The 26669-nt window shown below is 39.2% G+C and overlaps 1 protein-coding gene and 1 pseudogene across 2 annotated transcripts in view; one reads left to right on the top strand and one right to left on the bottom strand.

Annotated features, from left to right (window-relative positions):
- Positions 1-26669, bottom strand: part of NCAM2 (neural cell adhesion molecule 2) — a 421570-nt gene that overhangs the window by 238654 nt on the left and 156247 nt on the right. The gene's annotated exons all lie outside the window — the stretch shown is intronic.
- Positions 5712-6622, top strand: LOC132231830 (phosphatidylinositol 3,4,5-trisphosphate 3-phosphatase and dual-specificity protein phosphatase PTEN-like; annotated as a pseudogene).

Below are 26669 nucleotides of genomic sequence, written 5' to 3' on the forward strand. Positions count from 1 at the left end.
CCTAATATTGGGAGTATATTAACATTAGATAGTTTTAAAAAGAATAAAATATATTAAAAAGCAATATATGTACTCCTTGATTGCACTTGGATTACAACTAGCTGTTTACTATGTCAGTTGATGTTATATCTGTACATTGACATTCTAACATCATGGGCAGACATATCTATATGAAACCTGAAGCCTTATATGATGTTTTTCAGATGGAAATGAGCCTATGAAGAACTCTAGAAGAAAAGTAAGATTCTTTTTAAGGTAAAAGGCATAAATATGCCATAATGTAAGCCCATCTCCAGAGCACTCTTCCTAATAGCATGGCCGCAATGCTTTTTTCTTGAAAGTTCCTGATAAGACATGACATACTCATAATGTAGGCAATATGGCTCCCTAGAATATTTTGTAAGAGATCATGAACTATATCAATATGTTAAATGAGGTTACAGTTTTAAAATGTCATTTATAAATCAGTTAAATAATGTGAAGCATTTACCAAAAATTGTGACACCAGCTTAAAAATAGTTATAACTCCAGCTTCTTATATGGTCAATAATTGGCAACTTAGAACATAGTACTAAAGCTATAAGTTAGATATACTAACTCCATGACATCCCCATTAGAACGGCTGCCTTTCTATTTGCTATAATTGTCAAGAAGGCATCTAGGAATTCTATTATTATTTAATGAGTTAAAAAGATGGGAAGTCATAAGTCATTTATAGATTCACAAGCATGTAGAAATTATTCACTGACTCTCTCATGTACTCATTCATGGGACAACTATTTATTTAGTTATCTCCATTTCTGTTGTTGTTAATCCTCACCTGAGGATATTTTTCCATTGATTTTTTTTAGAGTGGAAGGGAGGAGGAGAGACACAGAGAGAGAAACATCAGTGTGACAGAGACACACTGATTGGCTGCCTCCTGCATGCTCCACAACCAGGGCCAGGGATGGAGCCTGTAACAGAGGTCCATGCCCTTGACCAGAATTGAATCCAGGACCCTTCAGTTGGAGGGACAACACTGTATCCACTGAGCCAAACTGGCTAGGGCTAGCTTCATATTTAAATTAAGATTTTAATTGAAATGATTGCTGATTCTCATGAAGATATAAGATAGGATACATAGCTATCTCAAATTCCCTCTATAGTAACATTTAATAAAACTATAGGATGATATCACAATCAGGATATTGTCATTGATAAAATGCACCTATCTATTTCAGATTTCCTCAATTTAGCTTGTACTCATTTGTGTGTGTGTTGTATGTATATTTACAAGCTCTCTTCAATTTTATCATCCGTACAATTTTGCATATTTGCCACCACAGTCACAATAACAATACTGAATGCATCCAACACAAGAATCCATTGTCTCCCCCTTTTACATACTCCTTTCCTCTCGCCTGCCCACTTCCAAAGTCCATAACCCTGAGAACCAATAATATTCTCAATTTCTAAGTTTTGCCATTTGAACCATTTTAGTTAAAGGGAATCATACAGTATGCAACTTTTTGGATTAGCTTTTGTTCATTCAGCATAATTCCATGAAATCCGTCCAACTCGTTGCAAGTTTAGTCATCCCTTTTAAGTGCTAAGTAGTATCCCATGGCACGTATGCCCTGCAGTTTATTTAACCATTCACCTGTCAAAAGACAACTGAACTTATTCAAGTTTTTGGCTATTACAAATAACGCTGCCATGGACATGTGTACAGGTTTTATGTGAACATAACTTTCTATTTATCTCGAATGCCCAAATATGCAACTGTTGGGTCATATGGATAACTGCATGTTTACCTTCATAATAAACTACAACACTAATTTCCAAAGTACTATACCATTTAAATCCCCAGAAACAGTGTACAGCTGATTCACTTTCTCTGCATCTTTGCCAATATTTGTGAGAAGAATTGGGATCTGAGGGTAAATCGGACTTAACAAGGCTCTATCCTCAGGGGCTTATAATTAGTGAGACCAGCCCCTTTCCGGCTGTAATTGACAGTATTTTTATTTCTACTCTGTGTCCTGTGGAGCAAAGGCACTTCATTTTCAGGGAGAAAAGACAATGAAAGAGACACGGGAGAAGCAGGGACTGCATGCAGTGGAGAGGCAATTAACAGCACTTTCATCTTGGACCAGCTATTTCAGAAAATGTGCACCCTGCACTTTCTGCAACAGGGATTCTATGAGATAATTAAGGGTACCTTTCTCTTTACATAGTTGCTTTCTGCAGCTAAGAACAAAACAAACAATCCTTCCGAACACACTATGTTTCACTGTAGTTGATGGTACACAAATTCAGGCTACTTCCTAAAACACATTTTACAACGCCAAAGCGCCAGGGACTCTAGGGTCAAACAGATTTGAATTGGAGCAGAATCCTGACCCTAAACCAGTGATGGAGAACCTTTTGAGCTCGGCGTGTCAGCATTTTGAAAAACCCTAACTTAACTCTGGTGCCGTGTCACATATAGAAATTTTTTGATATTTGCAACCATAGTAAAACAAAGGCTTATATTTTTGATATTTATTTTATATATTTAAATGCAATTTAACAAAGAAAAATCAACCAAAGAAATGAGATGAGTTCACGTGTCACCTCTGACACGCGTGTCATAGGTTCGCCATCACTGCTCTAAACCTATGTAAAAATCACCTATAGTTGTTGCAAGGGTTAAATGAAGCTTGTTCCTAAATGATGCCAGCTGAATATGACAGCATATTGTTTCTAATAATAAAAATACTTTGCAAGAAATGACACATTATTGCTAAGCAAGAATGTCCATGCATTTTGGATTAACTTGCCCATCAGCTGCTAAATCCATATTGGGGAAATTATGGTGTTGACCTTGGAACTGAACTTCCCCCTCCGCCACCCCGAAAGGCATAATTTCTAAAACAGTATTTAATATTTAGGTTTATTTAGTGTAGCGTTTAAGATTATTTAGTGACTTATGAAAGAAGGATGGGGGAAAAGCTGCTGGTAGCAAGTCCTGTTATTACTAACCCATTTTGTGCGTGTCTGTATGTGTGTGCCTGCACCTCTCCTATATTATTGGTGGTTTCTCCCCATTCCCCACCCTCCTAACTCACCAGCTCATTCTTACCCCCAAACCACCAGTCACTTATCAAAAGTTCCCCTTCAACTACAAAACACACTCTCCCTGTAGGGGGATTCTGGTGAATAAGATGTTCTCTACCTCATTGCCTTCCACTGACATTCTGACATTTATTATAGATTGCAGCCCTGGGCGCCTGTCCAGCTGACCTGTCTCATAATCTGTCTCTGGCCACCCTTTTTAAAGATAGAAGGTTTCCTGCTGCTCCCAGCCTGTTGATTAATCCAGGTAAACCTGCCCTCACAGATCAAAGCTTGCCGTGCCTGGTGCTCTATAAATAACTCTGGAAAGAGAGGACGGTCTTTTTCAGTTCCCTTAGTCTCTTTGATATTTAAGTGACTACGCTTCATGAAGGATTCCTACAATAAATCAGTCATGAGGTAGCCTGGTGCTCTTAAAGATCTCACTATTTGAAAAAATATTCAAGAAAGTTAACTCCTCAGATTGTAGAATTTAGGTGATTAACATTTTAAGTTATGACCATCAGATGATAGGCTATATTAGAATTATTACAATTTATAAAACTACATTTTTATTATCCTACATAATAAAAGCGTAATATGCAAATAGACCGAACGGGGGAACAACCGGTCGCTATGACATGCACTGACCACCAGGGGGCAGACACTCAACGCAGGAGCTGCCCCCTGGTGGTCAGTGAGATCCCACAGGGGAAGCGCCGCTCAGCCAGAAGCCGGGCTCGTGGCTGGCAAGCACAGTGGCGGTGGTGGGAGTCTCTCCCGCCTCCACAGCAGCCGAAGGACCCCTCAGCAGACATCCCCCGAGGGGTCCCGGACTGAGAGAGGGCGCAGGCCAGGCTGAGGGACCACCCCCAGTGCAAGAATGTTGTGCACTGGGCCTCAAGTATACATCTAATACTATGTAGATGAAAAAGAGATAAATCTACCACCTAATTTAAGTGCAATAAATACAAAGTGGCAATGTTCAGCAACTGATAAAATTCTTACCAAGTGAGTCCATTTTCCTAATGAAATTTCTCAAAGTAAAACGACTTTGATTGGAGATACTAGTAAAACAATAAATTCATGGTCAAGTTGTATCCATCACAGCATTTCTATACGTCATGGCAGAAGGAACAATTATTGATTTTATGTCCTGATCTTAACACATTACAGTGACTTGAGCTCCTGGATTTATCAGCCAGCACTCCCAACACAGCCTAGTCAGGCACTGCTGGGAAATTCCCTGGAGCCTGATCTGAACAGGTCCCTCGGGGTTTTCTACTCCCACCAGTTTGCCATCATACCATGCTGCTCTCTGCGGGAAGGGAAGGGGAGGGGCCAGAAAGGTGGCAATCACCATTTTGTTGGAGCATAGAGGCTCTTCAGTGCCTGCTACTTCTCCTTCTCCTGGATCCTCCTTCAGTGAAGAGACACCACCGCACCACCAGCCTCACTATTTCATCTCATGTGCGGAACTCACTATCTTGTTTCTTTTTTAATATATTGTTATTGATTTCAGAGAGGAAGGGAGAGGGAGAGAGAGAAACATCAATAATGAGAGAGAATATCTGATTGGCTGCCTCCTACATGCCCCCCACTGGGGACTGAGCCCACAACCCAGGCGTGTGCCCTGACGGGAATCGAACTGTAACCACTTGATTCTCAGCTCATCGCTTAACCACTGAGTGCCACTGGCCTGGCGGAACTCACTATCTTTTAATTTTTCAACAGAGAGCAGAACGCCGGAGCTTTTATGGTAATGAGCTCTAACAAATGGAATTATGACAGACAACCCCTGCAATGACCTCCTATATTTATAGATGGATCCGCTTCTATGACTGGATACATGACTTCCTACTCTTCTCCAGCTCTGCTTCATGTGACCAGCACCAGCTGCCCCATCACCAGATGTATCATTGGGCTTTAAAACACAAGATAAACCCATGAGAAGTCCCCGAAATGGAATGATTCAGAATCCTTGCCCATTACCAGTTCATGCTCTCAAATGTCTCTCTTAATAGGAAGCCAAGAGTGGAAATGTCAAGGTGATAATAAAATAGTCATAAGGAATTTTGGCATCAACATATTTCACAGAGTTAGGGTCATGTTTATATTAAGTCATGATATATGCAGCGGGGCAAATATAGGTTACAGCAAATATAGGTGAGTACGTGAAACTGAGTTTATTCTTGTATTATTATTTGTTAATTATTGCATTATTTTTCATACAAACAACTGTAAGTCTACTTTGCCCCGCCCTGTAGATGAGGTATAAATGTACCAGTCTGGGTTTAAACACACACACACAGACACACACACACACACACACACACACAAAGAAAAAAAAACAAGAAAAGAAAAACTGCCCTAGCCAGTTTGGCTCAGTGGATAGAGAAAGGGCTTGCAGACTGAGGTCCCCAGTTCAATTCCAGTCAAAGGCACCGACCTCAGTTGTAGGCTTGATCCCTGTGGGAGGCAACCAATCAATGTGTCTCTGTCACATCGGTATTTCTCTCTCTCTGTCTCTTTCCCTCAAAAAAAAAAAAATCAATGGGGCAATAAGGACACATATGTAATACCTTAATCAATAAAGAAAAAAAAAATCAATGGGAAAATATCCTCAGATGAGGATGAACAAAAACAAACAAAAATCCTGCTCAATACCTGCTAATAATCCAAATGCAACAAAACCTCTTACTAAACATAAACCACAGGAAAAACACACGTCCAGTTCAGGACCCACACGTTGGGAAGACAAGTTCATGTACTTTGAGTTCCCTCAGCCACTGCCTGTGTGTGGTGACATCAAAGTAGAGTTCTTCCACTAACAGAAGAAGCTAAAGAAGGACAAAATGTTTCATTTTGGGGTAAATACATTCTTCATACCAGGACCAGAGGAAGCGTCAGAAAAAGTAGAAAATGGAAGTTTATGTGATCAAGAAATTGATAGTATTTGCAGTATAGGCTGATCAGATAATGACAAGGAATATCTAGTACTCACTTTAACAAAAAATGATCTTGACAAAGCAAATAAAGACAAGGCCAATAGATACTTTTCTCCAAATTTTAAGGTGAAGCTGTACTTCACAAAAACAGTAGAGGAGCCATCAAATCCAGAAGCTAGCAGTTCAACTTCTGTAACACCAGATGTTAGTGACAATGAACCTGATCATTATAGGTATTCTGACACCACTGACTCTGATCCAGAGAATGAACCTTTTGATGAAGATCAGCATACACAAATTACGAAAGTCTGATTTTTTTTTTTATGAAGAGGGATAAAACACCATGAAAACAAACTTGAATAAACTGAAAATGGACCTTTTTTTTTTTTTTTAATGGCAATAGGACATTGTGTCAGATTACCAGTTACAGGAACAATTCTCTTTTTCTGACCAATCTTGTTTTACCCTATACATCCACAGGGTTTTGACACTTGTTGTCTAGTTAAAAAAAGATTGTGTAACTGTGTCATATATATACCTTTTTGTGTTGAATGAACATTTAAAATTCAATTAGGATAAATAAAAATGGCACTTGCCCATTTAAAAAAAATGTTTTTTAAGTATAAATTTAAGTAATTGTGGTTGGATATAAAAAGTTACTGAGTACGTGATGAAATGATTCCATAAGAAATTTTTATATTGAGGATTTTAAGAACTGAATAGCCACTTGCTTTTATCTCTGGTTATCTTTGCCCATAAGCTAAGTAGTACAAGGGCAAGGATAGCCAATATTTTTTTTATTCCCCTTAAGGCCTCTTCTACAATAATCTTCACATAGTTGGTACCACTTTTCAAGCATTCATATCATTTTATAATCAAAATGTGACCTATCATCAAATACATCCATTAAGTAAGATTTTATACACATTTTACTATAAAAAAGTGAAAATAAAAAGATGAAAATACTTTACGCAAGGTCATCCTAATTTAAAAATGGACTAGGAATAAAACTGTGATAGTAAATGTCATATCACCGGAGGTCTTAATATTACAAAATATTTCCATTGGTATTACTATTACAAAAGAGACTGCAATTCCATCCTCCCTAACTGCCTAATATAGATTGTATTTTATTGGTCTGAAGGCATTAAATATCTTGACGTGATAATTAAAATGTTTCTTTAATGTCTTCTATTTTATTCATTATTAATTGATTCAAGGTTACCTATTGTTGTCCAGTACTACATTCCAGGGTTTGAACATTTTTTTCTACACCAATTTATACTTGAAAATATTTATAGCTTTTTCTATTTTCATTATACCTTGGAAAATTATTTCTAGCAATTAATTATAATTAACTTCAAAGTAGCTTATGATCTAACAGCATCTCCATGCATTTGGGTACTCAAGTTCCCATTCATGAAAATTTAATAGTGTACTAAACAGAATTATTTTATAATTCAGGGGCATAGTTTTACTTAGTCAACTTGGGAAAGTGACAGTCTCACCTTTCTCACAGAACACATTAAATAACACAACTAATCTGATGTATTAAAAAACTTTTGGGCTAACTCTTTTTGACAAGGTATATGATAAAGAAGAGAATAAAGCATCTGTATTTTCTTGATAGTATGCACTTTACCTTTAAGTGTAATGATTTAGTAGTCAACCAATTTCTATCTTTTTAAAAATTAAATATATTGGGTTGATATTGGTTAATAAGATTATATAGGGTTCACAATTCTATGAGACATCATCTGTGTATTACAATAGGTGCTCACCACCAAGTCAATCGTATTGCATCACTATATTCTTGACCCCTTTACCTTACTATCTCCTCACCCTCTTCCATCTGGAAACCACCATATTATTGTCTGTATCTATGAATTTGTGTTTGAGTCAAACAGAAAAGTGAACAATTACATGATTTCATTCATATGTGGGATATAAAACTTTTGAAGCAACAAATGAACAAACGAGTTTTTTTAAAATCTTTTTATCATTTGGAGAGGGTCTTGTTACACTGACAGGTTTAGCTCTCTACCTTCACATGCTCTCAGTCTCCTACCTGTTGACAGGTTCTCATCATATCCTGGACCCTGGGATAGGTATCTGGAATGGGTACCTGAATAAGCCCACACGAATCACAGCCCAAGTGTACATGAAGGTTGGAGTTATTTATGGATAATAAAGACTCTGTGCCCTGTTCCTAATGAGCAGGTTCTTATTCAGTTCCCTGTGGGCAAGCCCCTTGACAATACAGTTCAACTAACTGGGCTCCGGGTTTGCTCTCTTGTGTAAGACTCCCCGCCTTGGTACCCTGTTTGGTTTACAGGTTCAACAGAATGGCTTTAATTTCCCTCACGCGCTGCGGGTCCACTTCATAGATCTGTCCTAGCACCTGGTCTTAGGAACACCGGGCAAAGACATAGACTAAGACCTGGAGCAGATAACACTGCTCTTCCTGGCTGCCAAAACCCACCCTTATACACACTCCTTCCTACTTTTTAAACTGAACCTCGACTTTGCTGAAGTTTTGTATTTTAACATAACAATATTTTGATTCACCTGCATTATGTGCTGTATGTATGTAAATAAATATGACTATATGATCTATAGGGTATCTTGTTTCTGTTTCTGCTATTATCTTTTTTAATGTACAGGGAAGTTTATTTTCATTACAAAAGCATTTACATTTTATAGATTCCTTCACCAATAGTGTTCTAATGTCATGTAAAACATGCTTCAATTTACAAAAAGTCAGTATGTACATATAAAAATTCAGTTAATATTTCTCTGCATTTTGCTTTTTTGGAATCAGATTGACTATATAATAAAATCCAAATTCCCATAACTAATACAAAAGACCCTTAACAATTATCTATATTCTATCACTCCCTCATACGATGGTTTTTAAAAACTTTTTTAGATGTCTTAATGTCTTACCCTTTCTCTTGCCCTGTCTCTGCTTAGCATACATGTACTCATTCTCCAAGATGAACTTCAATGGCAGCATCTTGGAAAAGCTTTGCAATACTCCCTTAAGCAGAATCCATTACCTCATCCCCCTGACTGCAGGGTCTGTATCTGGATTATCCTATATAATAAAAGCCTAGTATGCTAAGTGTCCAGTCATCCAGTTGTCTGTTCAACCAATCAAAGCGCAATATGCTAATGGCATGCTAAGGCCACTCAGCCACTTGCTATGACTGGTGGTGTACTGACCACCAGGGGGCAGATGCTCTGATTGGTAGGTTAGTGCTGCTGAGGTCTGGCTGATCAGGACTGACCAAGATGGGCTGGACAGGACCTGGAGCCCTCCAGTGGTCCCTCCCAGGCTGGCCAACCTCCCACAGCCCTCCCTAGCCCTGATCATGCACCAGAAGGGTCCCTCGGCCTGTCCTGCAACCTCTCACAATCTGGTCCCCGCAGGGGATGTCAGAGACCCAGTTTTGGCCCAATCCTGCAGGCCAGGCCGAGGGACCCCACTGGTACACGAATTCGTGCACCAGGCCTCTAGTACACCATATAATCAACACTAATAAAAGAGAAAAATGGTAATTGGCGTACGACGATACCCTTTTCATTGGCTAATCAGGGCTATATGCAAATTAACTGCCAAGATTGGCAGTTAACTGCCAACTAAGATTGGCAGTTAACTGTCAACAAGATGGCGGTAAATTTGCATATGTAGGCACAATGCAGGGAGGCGAAAGGGAAAGCAGGAAGAAGCCCCCTGCCACTGACAGTGATCAGAAACTGAGGGGGGAACTAAGAGCTGGGGGGCATGGCTGCCCCCCAGCCATGATCGGAGAATCAGGTGCCTTTTCCGCCCTGGCCAGTGATAGCAGGAAGTAGGGGTTTAGCCAGCGATGGGAGCTGGGCATGGTAGAAGCTGGCAGTCCCAGGAGCTAGGGGCCCCTTGCCTGGGCCTCAAGCGAAGCCCACGATCACGGGGCCGCTGCAGCTGTGGGTCCCTGCTGCCCGGGCCGGACGCCTAGGCCAGAGGCATCCTGCAGGGGCAGGGGCGGAGCCCGCACGATCACGGCACCCCCGCTGCCACTGCAGGTCCCCGCTGCCCGGGCCGGACACCTAGGCCAGAGACGTCAGGCCTGGGCAAAGGGACAATCCTGGGATTGGAGGGTGATGGGGGTCAACGCCTGAGGGCTCCCAGTATGTGAGAGGGGGCAGGCTGGGCTGAGGGACACCCCCCCCACACACACCCAGTGCACGAATTTCGTGCACCGGGCCCCTAGTACTATATAATAGTAAAGGAAAATCTAGTCTAGGTCTCTTGTTTGTAAATTATAATACTTAAAAACATACAAATATAAAACCTGAAATTTACAAATTAAATACAATGGAAACTAAAATATGATGAAAATCAAATACCAGTAGTAATCTGATATGCAGTTAAGTCAATGCTCATAGTGCATTCATGGTACTTATTACTATGGTCCAAGTTCCTTTCAGTCATAAAAAGAGTCAATTGTCCCAGGACTTTTCTTTGTCAAATGGCTAAAACCAACTTGGTTTCATTAAGTGCATCAAATATTATTTGAATTTTGCTTGGTATAAAAGTGCCACATTTTATTTTAATATTCAATATTAATTACAGTGTCTACATTTTAAAATTTTTCTAAAAAAATGTTAAAATTCTGACAGATGCTGATTAATACAATTTTGACTTTTTAAAATATTGATAAATACCTTGTGAATTCTAAAAAAAGAAAGAGATTAGTTATACCCCCATTTATTTGCAAATTATTTCTCATCATTTTAATGACATTATCTAATATATAAAATAAACTGATTTAACTATAAATGTTATAGATACCAAACCAAGCAGTACTCAGTATTATTTCTTTGGGTTCTTACTAAATGAATCAGTGCTTTTATCCTTTTATTTAATAATCATTACAAAAATAGTTGCATTTATCTCCAATTTATGTGCTGAAAAACTAAGCTATAAATTTAGGATAGCTTGGATTACAACTTGTAACAAAATCAAAAAAGTTATTAAGCATGACATTTTATGTTACAGAAGCATATAATACCTATAACATAAAGTCATTAAAAATTAGCACCTTAGAAATGAACTCTTAAAATGTTTTTGTGTCATAAGAATTTACTGGGGGTAGCCTTTCTGATGCCATTACATATTCACACTTAGTAGGGCTATGTGACATTTTACCAAACTAAAGGATCTGTCTGCAAGGTCACAGCTGCATTGTGGAGGATAATTATCTTTAAAAAAAATTAGCTTAGTCAAATATAAAGAGAGTCAACTATTATATTGTTCTATATAGTTAATTTAAATACTTACTGAATGTTGTTTGAAGAGTTTAGCAATAAAAGAAATTTCTAAGACATAATAGTCAACTTCATATTGTAAAAACCAATTCTATCAAGGTGTAAAATTTAGTTTATTAATAAATAAATGAGAAATTGCAACTATGGTGTGGAATTTAATACAGTACATATTAAACAATTATAAAACACAAGTTAACCATCATTCTATCATCCATATACTCTTCTAACACCCTGCAGTCATGCAAACAACAGTTGCTAATCATCTACCATGTATAAGAAAGCAGATTAAGTATTTTAGGTGACATGAAATTGGATAAATTAATAAAACTACTCCTAAAGTTTCTTAAAACTTAGAGTATCTTTATAAACTAACTAGAGGCCTGGTGCACGAAATTCGTGCACTAGGGGGGAGGTTCCCTCAGCCTGGCCTGCACCCTCTCCTATCTGGGACCCCTCAGGGGATGTCCAACTGCCAGTTTGACCAGCGGTTGGACATCACTCTCGCAATCCAGGACCGCTGGCTCCTAACCGCTCACCTGCCTTCCTACCTGATTGCCCCTAACTACTCTGACTGCCTGTCGGATCACCCCTAACCCCTCTGTCTGATGCCCCTAATCACCTCTGCCTGCCTGCCTGATTGCCTCTAACCACCTATGCCTGCCTGCCTGATGCCCCTAACTGCTCTCCCCTGCTGGCCCGATCACCCCTAACTACCTCTGCCTCAGCCCCCACCACCATGGCTTTGTCTGGAAGGACGTTCAGAAGGATACCGGTCTAATTTGCATATTGCCTTTTTATTAGTATAGATGATTCTGGAAACTCCTTTTTAGTATTAAAATATATAAATGCAGGACATTTATAGGGTTGATTATATTTCACTGTTTTTAATTTTAAATGCAAATAGGTATAGAAATGTAGGCTACAGAGCATCAACATTTATTGAAAATTCTATAAACTTGAACCAAGACTTAAATAAGATATGTCTAATTTACATAAAAATTTACATAAAAAGCAGTTGGTTTCAAGGAAATTAATGTACTCAGAATGACCTGAGAAACAAAAGAAATTGCATGTCAAGACCATATTCCAATGGATTCTAATTTAATTGATCTGCAATAGTGTCCAGACATTAATGTAAGCTAAAATATAATTTTAAAAGTCCACAGTTAATTCTGACAATTTACAAAACTCAATGGTAAAACATTGAACAACATTTTTATGAGAAAATTAGGCTTAAAAAAAAAGTCTGCATATATACAGTAAAAAACCTGAAACTTATATCGTCTTATTAACCAATGCCATCACAATAAATTAAGCAAAAATAAATGCATTTTTTATCATCAGGAGAAATATGATAAAATTCACCTCATTAATAATAGATTTGTGAACAAAAAATGGATGTTTTATCAGAATGTTTAGTGTATGTATGTGCATACACTATACATATGTAGACATGAATAAACACAGATACAAATACAGGGGTTGCCAAAAGTAAGTTTACAGCTATAAGTTCATGAAACACAGTTTATTCTTATATTATTATTTATTAATTATTACATTGTTTTTTGTATTATAACTGTAAACCTACTTTGCCCACCATTGTGTGTGTTTGTGTGTGTGTGTGTGTATGTGTGTGTGTGTGTGTGTATGTGTTATCCAAACTTCCATCAAATACTGCACGTCTAGCATTACAAAGAATGATATATGTGCCCATTAAAGGAAAGTTAGAACTTAAACAAAAGAGCTAAAAAATGATGGAATGTGGGAGTAATTGGCAGAGGAAAAGCTCCATTTTAACATAGAAACTATAGTCAGGAGAGTGACAGCAGCTCCTTGCTGTGCATAACACCCCAAAAAGCAATTAAGAAAAATATTTGCCAGATGGCTGTATGCGATGATATGAATATAGTGGCAACAAGCCAATTTTTCTAAAATCTTTTACTACATGTTAGAGAACAAAGGTATCACCCATCTGAAAAAAAGGTTATTTTAAATAAAATGAACAGTTTCATTTCAGTCTATGAAAATATTCATGGCAGAACCTAAGGGGTCTGTTTTAACCTCAGTGCCAACGTAGGATGACTCTTTGTCAAAATATTGGCTAGAATCCCAATCTCATTTCCAGTGTGGCCTTTCTTCCAGCTCTAAAAATTATGCCAGGTTTAAAAATGTTATTTTAGAAGGAAAAAAGGAGCAAAACAAGTTTCTAAAGAAATCCCTTGTCCTAATTGATATACATAAATTATGAAGTACAAGGTTATAGAGTATATGTTTATTATCACATATAACAAAGCTATTTAAAGTCTCAATGAAAAAATATGCCAATAAAAATTCAAAAGTACTAGTATATACCTTGGGAATTATAAATAGTCACTTTATATTATATTATTTGGCTCTCTGTGAATAGCTGTCATGCTTAGATGTTAGGAGTGGTAGATGGCAAAGTCAGAGCTTACAGCTAAAATTGTAAAATTGATGAGAATGTTGACTCAATAAGTATACACATTTCAAAATTGGAAGATGAAGCAGACACAGTAACCAGAGGTTAAAGTAAGCAAGTATATTTGGAGATACTTGTTAATATTCAATAGACACTTATTGAATGAATTAATAAATTCTGATAAACAAAACATGGCAAATATCCTGTGACAATATCAAAATATTTTGTTGATTACTAAGAAACACACACACAAAAATAATGGCTATCCATAAATTGATTTTTAAATCGGCATTGTCCAAAAGAGGAGAATATATATACACACTAGAGGCCCGGTGCACAAAAGTTTGTGCACTTAGGGTGGGGAGTTCCCTCAGCCTGGCCTGTGACCTCTCACAGTCTGGGACCCCTCGAGGGATAACCATCTGCTGGATGAGGCCTGCTACCCAGGGGATTGGGCCTAAGATGGCAATCAGACATCCCTCTGGCAGCCCGGCAGCCCTCAGGGAATGCTCACTTGCAAGCGGGGAGCAGGCCTAAGCTGCAGTCAGACATCCTTAGCGCTGCTGAGGAGGCAGGAGAGGCTCCCACTACCACTGCTGTATTGGCAGCCATCAGCCTGGCTTGTCGCTGAGCAGAGCTCCTCCATGTGGGAGCTCACTGATCCCTAGAGGGCATCTCGTGCATTGAGCTCTGCCCCCTGGTGGTCAGTGTGTGTCATAGTGACCAGTCATTACCAGTCTTTCTGCTGTTAGGGTTCAGTTTGCATTTTACCCTTTTACTATATAGGATAGAGGCCTGGTGCATGGGTGGGGGCTGGCTGGTTTGCCCTGAATGTTGTCCTGGATCAGGGTGGGGGTCCCGCTTGGGTGCCTGGCCAGCCTGGGTGAAGGGCTGATGGCTGTTTTCAGGCTGCCTGCACCCCCTTCAGGGTAGGGGTCCCCACTGGGGTGCCTGGCCAGCCTGGGTTAGGGACTGAGAGCTGTTTGCAGGCTGGCCACACCCGCTGCAATGTGGGGGGTCCTACTGGGGTGCCTGGCCAGTCTGGGTGAGGGGCTGATGGCTGTTTGCAGGCTGGCCAATCCCCCAGTGGGGACCCTCACCCCATGAGGGTGTGGCTATCCTGGGTGAGAGGCTGATGGCTGTTTGCAGGCTGGCCACAGCTTCCAGCCACCTTAGCTCCCAGTGGAGGCTGGCTGGAAGGAGGTATCTTGTATTTATTTATCTTTTATAATTGAAACTTTATTGCCTTGCGTGGAGGCCACAGCCGGCCAGGGCAAGCGGGAAGCTTGGCTTCCTCCATATCCGGGAAACTAAGCCTCCTGCTTGCTCTAGCTCTGTGGCTGCCGGCCGCCATCTTGGTTGGGTTAATTTGCATATAGTCACTCTGACTGGCTTGTGGGCATGGCTTGTGAGTATAGAGGAGATACGGTCAATTTGCATGTTTCTCTTTTATTAGATAAGAAAAGCCTAAGAAACTGTTATGACGGAACAACCAGATGACCAGCCAATAACTATAATACACACTGACCATCGTGTGGCAGACGCTCAATGCAGGAGCTGCTCCCTGGTGGTTAGTGCACTCCCACAGCCAACCTCCCGCGGTCCCTCCTGCCAGCCAGCTGCGTTGTCAGTGTGCTCCCACAGCCAATCTTTTCTGGCTGGCCAATCTTTCACAGTCCTTCCTCCTGGTTGGCCGGCCCTGTTCAGGATTGGGTGAGACGGCCCCAATCGGCCCCAATCACTGACCAGGCTGAGGGACCCCATCTGTGCACTGGGCCTCCAGTATAAAATAAATTCTTAGTGAACTTCATTTTAAAATAAGCCTCTGCATTTATAAATTGACCAATTCTGCATCACAGTGACAGAGCAAAAATCAATTTTTCAATAGCAACACATTTTTGCAAAATAATAAAAAAAAAACTTATATTATATTTGTTTCAATAAGGAGAATTAGTCCAAGCAATAGTCACCTGTGAACCCCTCACACTATGTCTACCCCATGCCTTCTATAACAAAATCTTATTACTTCAAGCTGTTTTTTTTTTAATTTGTTCATTTATTAAATGTCTATTGAGCATCAACCAAGTGCTAGGAAATGTTCTAGACTTTGGTGATTAAGAAATGAATAATAAAAATTTGTACCTTACAGGTTATCTTGTACCCCTGAAATGTATATCCTACTATGAACAATTCAACAATTACTCTGTGGCCATAATTATATATATGAAATGGTGCCTCAAAAGACTTTGGACTGGCAAAACAAATGCCAATAAATCCATAATACGGCAAGTTTGTGCAGTTGAGTTTTAACAGCTTTCATTAAGGTATGCTAGTATACGGGCAATAGTTTTTTCAGATTTCCTAGATACAATATGCAAGAACAAATATTTAAGTAAGCATATCTATAACTAGATATTAACAAGACAGAGACAAGAATACAAAACAAAACACATAATAAAGCAAAGACCATAGCCATGGAGAGCAAATTAATTAAAATTAATCTCATGGAAGCATCCTTAATCTTATCTTTATTTTTAACACTAGAGGCCTGGTGCACAAAAATTTGTGCACTCGGGGGGGGGGGGGTCCCTCAGCCCAGCCTGTGCCCTCTCCCAGTCTGGTACCCCTCAGGGGATGACCACCTGCTGGCTTAGGCCCACTCCCCAGGGGGTTGTACCTAAGCTGGCAGTCAGACATCCCTCTGGCAGCCCGGGAGACCTTGGGGGATGTCCACTTGCCAGTGGGGAGCAGGCCTAAGCTGCAGTCAGACATCCTTAGTGCTGCTGAGGAGGAGGGAAAGGCTCCCACCACCACCGCTGTGCTGGCAGCCATCATTCTGTCTTGTGGCTGAGCAGAGCTCCCCCTACGGGAGCACACTGACCACCTGGGGGCAACTCCTGCATTGAGCGTCTGCCCCTTGGTCTTCAGTGTGTGTCATAGTGACCAGTCATTCCCAGTCCTTCTGCTGTTGTGGTCAATTCGCATACTACCCTTTATTATATAGGATATTTATGCCAATGACTCAATGACAGATCATAACTTTGTCTCAGAAATATAATTTAAAAATATACAAATTAAATATATAATGTATAATACAATAATATATACAATATATACTATGTACTTATATGTCATATAGAAATGAATATAAATAAATAAATGCACTATTAAATATAAAATAGAGTTCCAAAATATCAATTATATTTAAATATAATCCATAAATTGGTTGGTGGTTTTGGACACCAAGTTTAAGTTTGCTTCTGTAATTAGAGACAAACAACTGATATTCATAATGATGACCAGAGATACAATTAATTACATCCAATATTTTCTTATTTAAAATGTGGGAAAACATAATATCTACTTTCAAAAGTTATCTCTCTGAAATTGATTACTTGATGCTGCCTTCAACCAACAGAAACAGAAAATCTGAGGGTGGGTGTATTTCCTCCCAGGATTAAAACTTGCAGCCAGAAATTCGAACCAGTGCTTTACATCATCCACTTCCTTAGAATTCTAGGGAAGATTCAAATAATGTATATTAAAACCAACTGGACAACATCATGGACACAGTTTAAGGATCAAAGATATCCATTTAGTGGATATTTAAACTGCCTTAGTTTTCCAGCTTCTGTCTTTCTTCTGGGTGAAGCTTTTCTTTCCATTAACTGACTGTACAATGATATCAATATTGTTCCTTTTCTTTCAGAAAAAAAAAATTGTCTTAGGTCATTTGTTGTTACTGAACCATAATTTGATCTTCTCAGTGGGATTCCTAGGTTGTACACTGGCTATTCTGTAATTTTGGCATTCACCTGCTAATCATAGGAGATGACATCCGTCTCAGTAAGAGGCATTCCTCGCTGACAGGTAAGAGGAGCAGCATAATTCAAGACCATGGTCTTGGAGAGTTGCGTTGTCTTGAGATATTGATAATACTGATAAACTATTTTAATCATCTCCAAAACAAGTGTCTTGGAACTAGAGGACAGAATCACATTTATAGGCTTATTTCTCACATTTCCTAATATTAACTCATAAAATAAACTGTAAACATGAATGGTAAAAAAATGGGATGAAAATGGGACATTGTTTGATCATGGAGATAGGCTTATTTCTGCATCTTAGTATCAGCAAGTAACAGTAATCTCTCATTATATTTCACTTTCATTTTGTTGTTCCAGCGAACTGCTCAGAAGGTGAAAATCTACATTAAAATAATAAAAATTTTATGTAACACACTCATTATTATGACTCCAATACAGTTGGAGAAAAATGATTTTAGAGATATCACTGCACCCAAGAATAAATTTTTAGTCTAAAGTTAGGAGAATGTGAGAACGCCTGCACGCGCACACACACACACACACACACACACACACACACACACACAATTTAAAAATACTGTTTTTATTTCTCAAAAGATGGTATAAAAATTATGTTGGGAGGGGTAAGGTTCATTGAAGTGAAAGACCACATTAATTAGAAAGTTTTCATTTTAGAACAATCATGTTTTAAGTCTTATCTCTATTTTAGCCAAGCCATCATCTGATAAATAGAAGATAGCACTGTAAGTAAAATAGCAAATACATTGTTTACAGATATAATTTGCATTTTCTGTGTATCTGATTCCCTATTCCTTAATGCCCAGGAAGATCTAAGGCTTTACAAATTGTATGTGACAGTTTTATCTGGCTATTTATTATTTTTCAACCTTTTTATCTCCTAGAACTGGAGAAAAATAATAGCTAGAAAAATTTCTACTAAAGACAATATAAATTTCAATCTCCTTACTGGTATGGTATTGTCTCATTTGGAATTCTCAGAACCCACCCATGGCTACATGAGTCAGGCAACTTCTAAGAACCATCATGCATTGTTTCCTGGTAGGAAGTAACTGTCAACCCCCCTGTAAGTTAATTTCATTGCTATCCAAAGTAATACTCTCCTTTTCTTCCCCTTTTTTTTGTTGTTGTTGAATTTATTGAGGTGACATTGGTTCACAAAACCATAAAGGTTTCAAGTGTACAACTCAATAAAACATCATCTGCACATTGTATCATGCACCCATCACTCCAAGCAAGGTCTCTTTCCCTCTCCATTATGCGCTCCCCCACCTTTGTCCACCTCTACTTAGCTCCCACCCCTTTCCCTCTGGCTATAACCACAATGGTGTCTGTATCTACGTGCTATGTGTGTATGTTTTTTGGCTAATCCCTTCACCTTCTTTCATAAGAATAAAGCTCCCATTTTCAAAGCACATTTTCTATGTTTCCCTACATGATGCTGTTATTAAGAGTCCAGCCAGGATTTCATGGGATGGTTATCTGTCAGTTGATTTAGTTTCCATAACTTTGTCTTGGTTTGTTATTCTATCTCCTTTCTTTTATGTCTATTTCCTTGCAAATAAAAAAAAAAAGATAGAGAGGCTTTTTATTATTATTAGAAACTCCTCATACTTTGAGGGTAGTCTTAATGTAGTGGCAAATAAATATATTAAATTGATATGTACACAGATGAGATTATGAACAATCAATTATCCTGGAGCCTTATTTTCTTTTCTTAATAGACATTTATGAGACTGTAATAAGTCAATGTATTAATGCTATGGGGTATCAAAGGCCTAAGCTCCACCTGTGAAGTGTTTTGTCTAAGAGGAGATACAAGATATGATATAAACAACTCACATACATAAGCATTATATAGGGATTTTAGACAATTACACATATAACAGAAAAACAATGTTTATATGTGCAGCTTTAACAAACTGACATATTTTATCTTTTATACTATGAACAATCATTATGCAGCAGTGTATGTGTATTTCTGGTACATACAGATTTTAATTTTATCTTTTTGTTCTTTATTGAAGTCATGAGGTATTGATCTCATCCAGTTAGTTAAGTCCATATTTTGAATGAGGTCACTAAGCTCAAGGATAAAGGTGAAATACAAATTTTCTGTTTGTTTTCCCTTTGTTTTATCCCCGAAAAGATAGTAAATACCCTTTTATTCTCCATTCTTATCTGGGACATTTCTAATCATTAAGAATTTATGTATCAAGTATCTGCTATGTGCCAAGCTGTGTGCAGTTCATTTGAGGTATCCTATATAATAAAGAGCTAATATGCAAATGGTCATCACGCCCTAGTGCGGGACCAGGGGACCTGAGGCCAGGCCGGGGGACCTGAGGTTGCGCCCCCCACCCCAGCACTGGGACCTGGGGACCTGAGTCTGCACCCAACTCCTAGTGCCTGACAAGGGGACCTAAGGCTGCGCCCCCTCACCCTGTGGGGCTTGACGGGGATAGGGCCTGCTGGGTCTGGGTCTTGTGTAATTTTGAGACACACGTGGGTGGGCGGGGACTTGACTCTGGGTCCCATGGCGCGCCCCAGACTCTGACAGGAGGGAGATGTTCATATACATTTTACTAATTTTCTTTCATCTCTGACACTTCTATTATAGAGAAAGGGAAAAGAGCAATACTAAAATATTTCCTCTAATTAATTGCCTTTTAATGTGCATGAATTTCATGCACTGGGCCACTAGTATTTTATATAATATGCAGAGGGGCACAGTCAAGTTTATAGCCACATTGGACAGGAGTCTTAAAGAATAAATGCCTTTTTCTGCTCCCATATCCTTAGGCCAGGAGTTATTCACAGACCTTGAGAAGAAAATGAATTTGAGGGCAAGAGACTGAATAGTAAAAATTCTTTCTCCTCCATTTCTAGCCTTGGATGGCCAATGCTTAATTTTATTAAGTGAACCAGCAGGTTTCCATACAACTTCCAAAGAATTTCAATTTATCTTTCTATGAGGTCATTCTTTCTTCATGATATGAAAGCACTAATTCAATAATTTTTTTTATATAGTTTTCTTTCCGGTAAAATGCATTCTGGCCAAATTGAAAGAATATACCCCCTTGTTTTTTTTTGTATTCTGCATGGTTATCTTAAAACAAAGTAAATGGAAAAAAAATTTGTGCACTCGGGGTGGGGGGGGTCCCTCAGCCTGGCCTGTGCTTTAGAATTTATATACACACACATACATACACTAGTATACTAGAGGCCCAGTGCACAAAAATTTGTGCACTTGGGGGGGGGGTCCCTCAGCCCAGCCTGTGCCCTCTCCCAGTCTGGTACCCCTTGGGGGATGTCCACTTGCTGGCTTAGGCCCGCTCCCCAGGGGATTGGGCCTAAGCTGGCAGTCAGACATCCCTCTGGAAGCCCAGCAGCCCTCGGGGGATGTCCACTTGCCAGCGGGGAGCAGGCCTACACTGCAGTCAGACATCCTTAGCGCTGCTGAGGAGGCGGGAGAGGCTCCCACCACCACCGCTATACTGGCAGCCATCAGCCTGGCTTGTGGCTGAGCAGAGCTCCCCCATGTGGGAGTGCACTGATCACCAGAGGGCAGCTCCTGCACTGAACATCTGCCCCCTGGTGGTCAGTGTGTGTCATAGTGACCAGTCATTCCCAGTCTTTCTGCTTTTAGGGTCAGTTTGCATATTACCCTTTTATTATATAGGATAGAGGCCTGGTGCATGGTGGGGGTCGGCTGGTTTGCCCTGAAGGGTGTCCCGGATCAGGGAGCAGGTCCCGCTGGGGTGCCTGGCCAGCCTGGATGAGGGGTTGATGGCTGTTTACAGGCTGGCCACACCCTCTTTTTGGTGGGAGTCCCCGTTGGGGTGCCTGGCCAGTCTGGGTGGGGGACTAAGGGCCATTTTCAGGCTGGCTGGTGACTGAAACTCCCAGCCTCTCCTTTTTTTCTTTTTTTATTCTGGGATTTATTTTTTTTTTTATCCTGGGTATTTTTTTTATTCTTCTATAATTGAAACTTTGTTGCTGTCACTGGAGCTGAGAGCCGGGCTCCTGCTCGCTCCAGCTCTGAGGCCACGGCCTGCTGAAGCAGGTATCTGGGGTTTGTTTAGCTTCTATAATTGAAACTTTGTTGCTTTTGGAGCTCAGAGCCAGGCTGTGGCAGGCGAGGAACCTTGGTTTCCTCCATCACTGGAACAAGCAAGCCTCCTGCTCACTTCAGCTGTGTGGCTGCCGGCCGCCATCTTGGTTGGGTTAATTTGCATATCTTGCTGATTAGCCAATGGGAGGTGTAGGGAAGGTATGGTCAATTACCATGTTTGTCTATTATTAGATAGGATGGTTTTAATTTTAAAAAATTAGAGTTATTCACTAATGTTAGGATTTATTTCATTGAAGACCCAAATCATGCATTGGGAAACTACCTCAAATGACAAAATTAAATGTTTTTAGTATGATGTTTTAATCTGTCCCTTTTTTAAAATTTGTTTTTGTAAAATTGTGGTCTTTTCATATGAAAGATTTACATGTATTACATGTAACATATAATTATCAGTAGGACAAAGATATTTGAAGTGCAATATCAATATTAAATTATAATAATATTTCCCTTAAATTTGAAATAATAACTCAAAAACTTCAGTATACTAAACATCCAAATAAAACTGTGATTTTCACTATCATGAAAACCAAAAAAAGTATGTCCATCGTCTCCTCTTATTTTCAGCTGATCTTGGAGGTTTCCCACTTTTATTTTTATTGTCTTGGCCACAGTCATTGCCTGGACGGACTGCACTTCACTGCCAGTGATGGGTAAAGGTAAGCATTATCTTTTCTTCTTCTTTGTAATGCTCAAACAGGTCAGATTTTACAGGAAATTTTATTGTAATAAAGACGGAAATAACCTAATTTATAAACCTAATGCTATACACTTTACTTTATATACCAAAAATCCATTCATTTTACACAATATTAGGTTAACTTGCAAAATCAAGAAAAGGAGCTTAAATTGAAGGCCAGTATCTCTTTAATTCAAAGCAAAGTATTTTAAAGAAACAAACTACTCTGAGGAAGGATGGAAATAGCCAATTGTTTCCAAGTATGTAAAACATATTTTTTTTTATGTTTTTGATTGCTCTGTACCTTGATCTACTCCATCACTCTATTTCCCTAGCCACACAACACTAAGATACTCAGATAAAACCCTGAGGCTGCTGCTCAGGCCCATGAAATCACCTCCCTTTTAAGTTTCTTCAAATTAGTAATAATTTTTAGCATTGCTGCTCTCAACCTGCAATTTCACTATACCCTCCTCCCATGGTAAAACCTTCTCTTGATCTTTCTGAGGTTTTTTATTATTATTTTTTTTTCCTAAATCATCATTGCAGCCCACAATCAGTTATTCCCTAATAAGTCACTCCTGGCTTAAAAACTCTTCTTGGAACCTGGATCCCCTCCAGCAAGCACCCCAACTCTCCAGATCTGGATCAGCTCAACTTTGTGTAAGAAAAGTTTATGTGCACCTTCTCCCCCTCTCTCTTCTGACTCATTCTGGAATCCTCTTCAGTTTGGTTTAGATCCTTACCATTGCAATGAATGGGCTTTTCAATAACCATGTTTCTACATCATAGATAACATATCAGTGGTGTCTTATGGTCTTTACCACCACCTCTGTTTAGAAACAGTCTCCATCCACTACCCTGTTTCAGAGCAAGCTCATGATTTCCATCTTATACCCCTTGTTTCACCTTCTCAGCTCCATGAGTTTCTTTTCTTCTCCTCAGTTTTTAAAATGAGTCTTTGCACTAACCAGCTTGGCTCAGTGGATAGAGTGTTGACCTGCAGACTAAAGGGTCCTAGGTTCGGTTCCGGTCAAGGGCATGTACCTTGGTTGCAGGCACATCCCTAGTAGGGGGTGTGCAGGAGGCAGCTGATCTATGTTTCTCTCTCGATGTTTCTAACTCTATCCCTCTCCCTTCCTCTCTGTAAAAAAATCAATAAAATATATTAAAAATAAAATAAAATGAGTATTTTTCTCAATATTCCCAGGTGACCTAGCATCATGAGGACAATGACCTGGTCTGTTTAATTTACATCTGTATCTCCAGTGCCTGCCTGGCTTTGTGCCTGTTACATAGCAGAAACTCAATAAATACTGTGAATGTACTAATGAAACATTTTTTTAAAATAATGAAAATAAGTACTTGCCAATCTTTTTATACAGATGTATCTAAAATATATCTGAATGGGAGCTCATAAATCCTACCATGGACAAGAGGAGCGAGGTAATTCTTAAAACTGCTTTCAACACACATTTGTTTAAATAAATTAACTAAAGTCACATTATTAGGGCCAAGGAAAATAAGAAAGACTAATTTAAGATAAAAAAATAAGTTTATCTTAAGAAAAATATATTTAAACATAGAATTAGGAAACTTCTAGTTGTTTCTGAAAAAAAAAAAAGGACTGCTACATGCTTGAATATGGAAAGGTCACAACAGAATTTGAGAACATTAAGAAAAGAAGTCAAGGAAATCCATCATGGGTCTTATAGCCTATAATCAGAACATCATTACAAGCCAAATGAGCATAATTTGTCACTTTGAAAATTCTCAGGTTGAGAATTGGGTCATTTCAAACACCAATTTTCACAGGGCAAACGGGTCATGCAGTCCACCTGTTCTGTATATTTCTCCCAAATAACTTTCAAAGCATTGACTCTCTATAAACGATCATTCATTGCTAATGGGACCTCCTGGCGTTGCCCCTCACATGGCCTCCATTCATAGGTAGCTTTTACTTTTAACTCTAGAGAAGGGATTATTTGTAAATGGCTTTTTAGAGCATGGTTTGACAGGGTGTAATAAATATGTAAATATGTGTGACCTTTGATCTAACACTGTCAGTAACAAGATATCCAGCTAACCAGGACTTTCATGTATAACAATATTAGCAATAATAAATAACTTTCTGTAGCTTTACATGTCCTAAGAATTGTTCAACTCACTCAACTCTTAGTGCCTTGAGAGAGCCCTATCAGCTAGGTACCATTCTTATACACACTTTACAGATAATTAAACTAAGGCACCAAGAAGTTAAGTCACCAGAGTCCACACCATTTGTAAGCGGTAGAGCTGGAATTTGATACCAGCCAGTCTTGATCCAGAGCTGTTCTCTTAACTTCCTTCATTAGGCAGTCCCAATATTTTCTTTCTCTCTCTCTCTCTCTCTCTCTCTCTCTCTCTCTCTCTCTCTCTCTCTCTCCCTCACACACACACACACACACATACACACACACACACACACACACACGCATTGACTTCCTTCAGTGGAAGAGAATCAGGAAGTTTTACAAACTTAACTAGGAGTGTGGACTTAATCTTGCCCCCAAATGTACTGTTGGCATTAGTGGTAAATTCTTACATCAAAACCCAAAGCACTGAAGAAGCCAAATTTGGGGTCTAATGCTAAGAGCAAATTTGTTTTTCTCCTTTGCCTCATTTCAAATTTGTTTAGTGGGGAAATCTCTTCTCTGGTCCCTGGATAAAACCTTGGGGTTAGAGATGCGAGGGTAGATAAGAGAGGAAAGCCATCTTCTCATTTAATTGGTAGAGTCTGAAGATGGCCCTGTGCTTCCTGGAACTGGGAGAGATTTAAAAGTAATCTATTTCTTCACTGTCCACAGTTTCAGGTGTTTGAAGACCTTGCCTCACTTGCAGAATCCAATGGTCTCTCTCCATCTCCTGTCTGGTTAGTTTTCATTGCTCAGTTGGATAGAGTCAAAGTCAGCTCCTCTCTTCCTCAATGTATCTCTTCTTGTAAATACATTGTTCTCTTAGATAAAATCCAGAAAGAGGGAATGCCTGCAAGTTAGCAGCTTTTGTTCTAACACCAGTACAACCAGCTTGCCCCTCTCCCTCCCCATAGACTACCAGTGATGGCGAACCTTTTGAGCTCAGCGTGTCAGCATTTTGAAAAACCCTAACTTAACTCTGGTTCTGTGTCACATATAGAAATTTTTTCATATTTGCAACCATAGTAAAACAAAGACATATATTTTTGATATTTATTTGATATATTTAAATGCCACTTAACAAAGAAAAATCAACCAAAAAAATGAGATACGCGTGTCATAGGTCCGCTATCACTGGACTAGTCAGAGACTCAGCAGACAGACACTACAGTGTTCTTCCGGCTTCAGGAGACATCTCTAAGAAGTCCCATAACAGGCTGATAATCAGAAAAGACAGAACAGCAACCCACACCCCTGCCTTTGGTTATGAGAAGAACAAATTCCCAGCAGTTTTCTCTGAAGAAATTCACTTCAAGAATACCTTCTAGCACAGCATCAATTTACCACTCTTTAAAAAAAATTATATACATATATTCTTTTTTATTGACTTCAGAGAGGAAGGGAGAGGGAGAGAGATATAGAAACATCAATGATGAGAATCATTGATCAGCTGCCTCCTGCATGTCCCACACTGGGACCCTGGGCATGTGCCCTGACCAGGAATCAAACCCTAAGCTCCTGGTTCATAGGTCAAAGCTCAACCACTGAGCCACCCCGGCTAGACCAATTTACCACTTTAAAATCCTCGAATGAGTAAGGATTCAAGGGGATTCAAAGTAGCAAGGTGTTGAATAACTTTTGAAAATGTAAATCTTGCTTCACTTTGGTCGATGATCGCTTTTCAACCTTGGGGCTTCAGTGAAGTCTGGAAACTGTAATATTCAATTCCTCATCCTCGACATCCATATTTGTACAGCTTTGAAATCTTATCTAGAAGTAAAGGAGTTTTATATTTTCGGTCATTATTAACTTCAAAACCACTCTTTTTGAGATGACATATTTGTATTCTTATTTTTATCTTATATTTACAACTCTCAAAGATGTTTTCCCTACTAAAATAGGGGCCCATTGAACAAAACTTCAAAAAAGGAGTGGTTTAATACCCTTGATTTGGTTTCAGAAAAACAGTTTGTGACTACTTCCTGTGGGATTAAAGACAAACACCCAAACCCTATGGATTTTAGTACCTTTTTTTTTGTATAATAACGGAGTGAGGCTAG

Source organism: Myotis daubentonii, chromosome 3, assembly GCF_963259705.1.
Source record: "Myotis daubentonii chromosome 3, mMyoDau2.1, whole genome shotgun sequence".
NCBI classification, from domain to species: Eukaryota; Metazoa; Chordata; class Mammalia; order Chiroptera; family Vespertilionidae; genus Myotis; species Myotis daubentonii.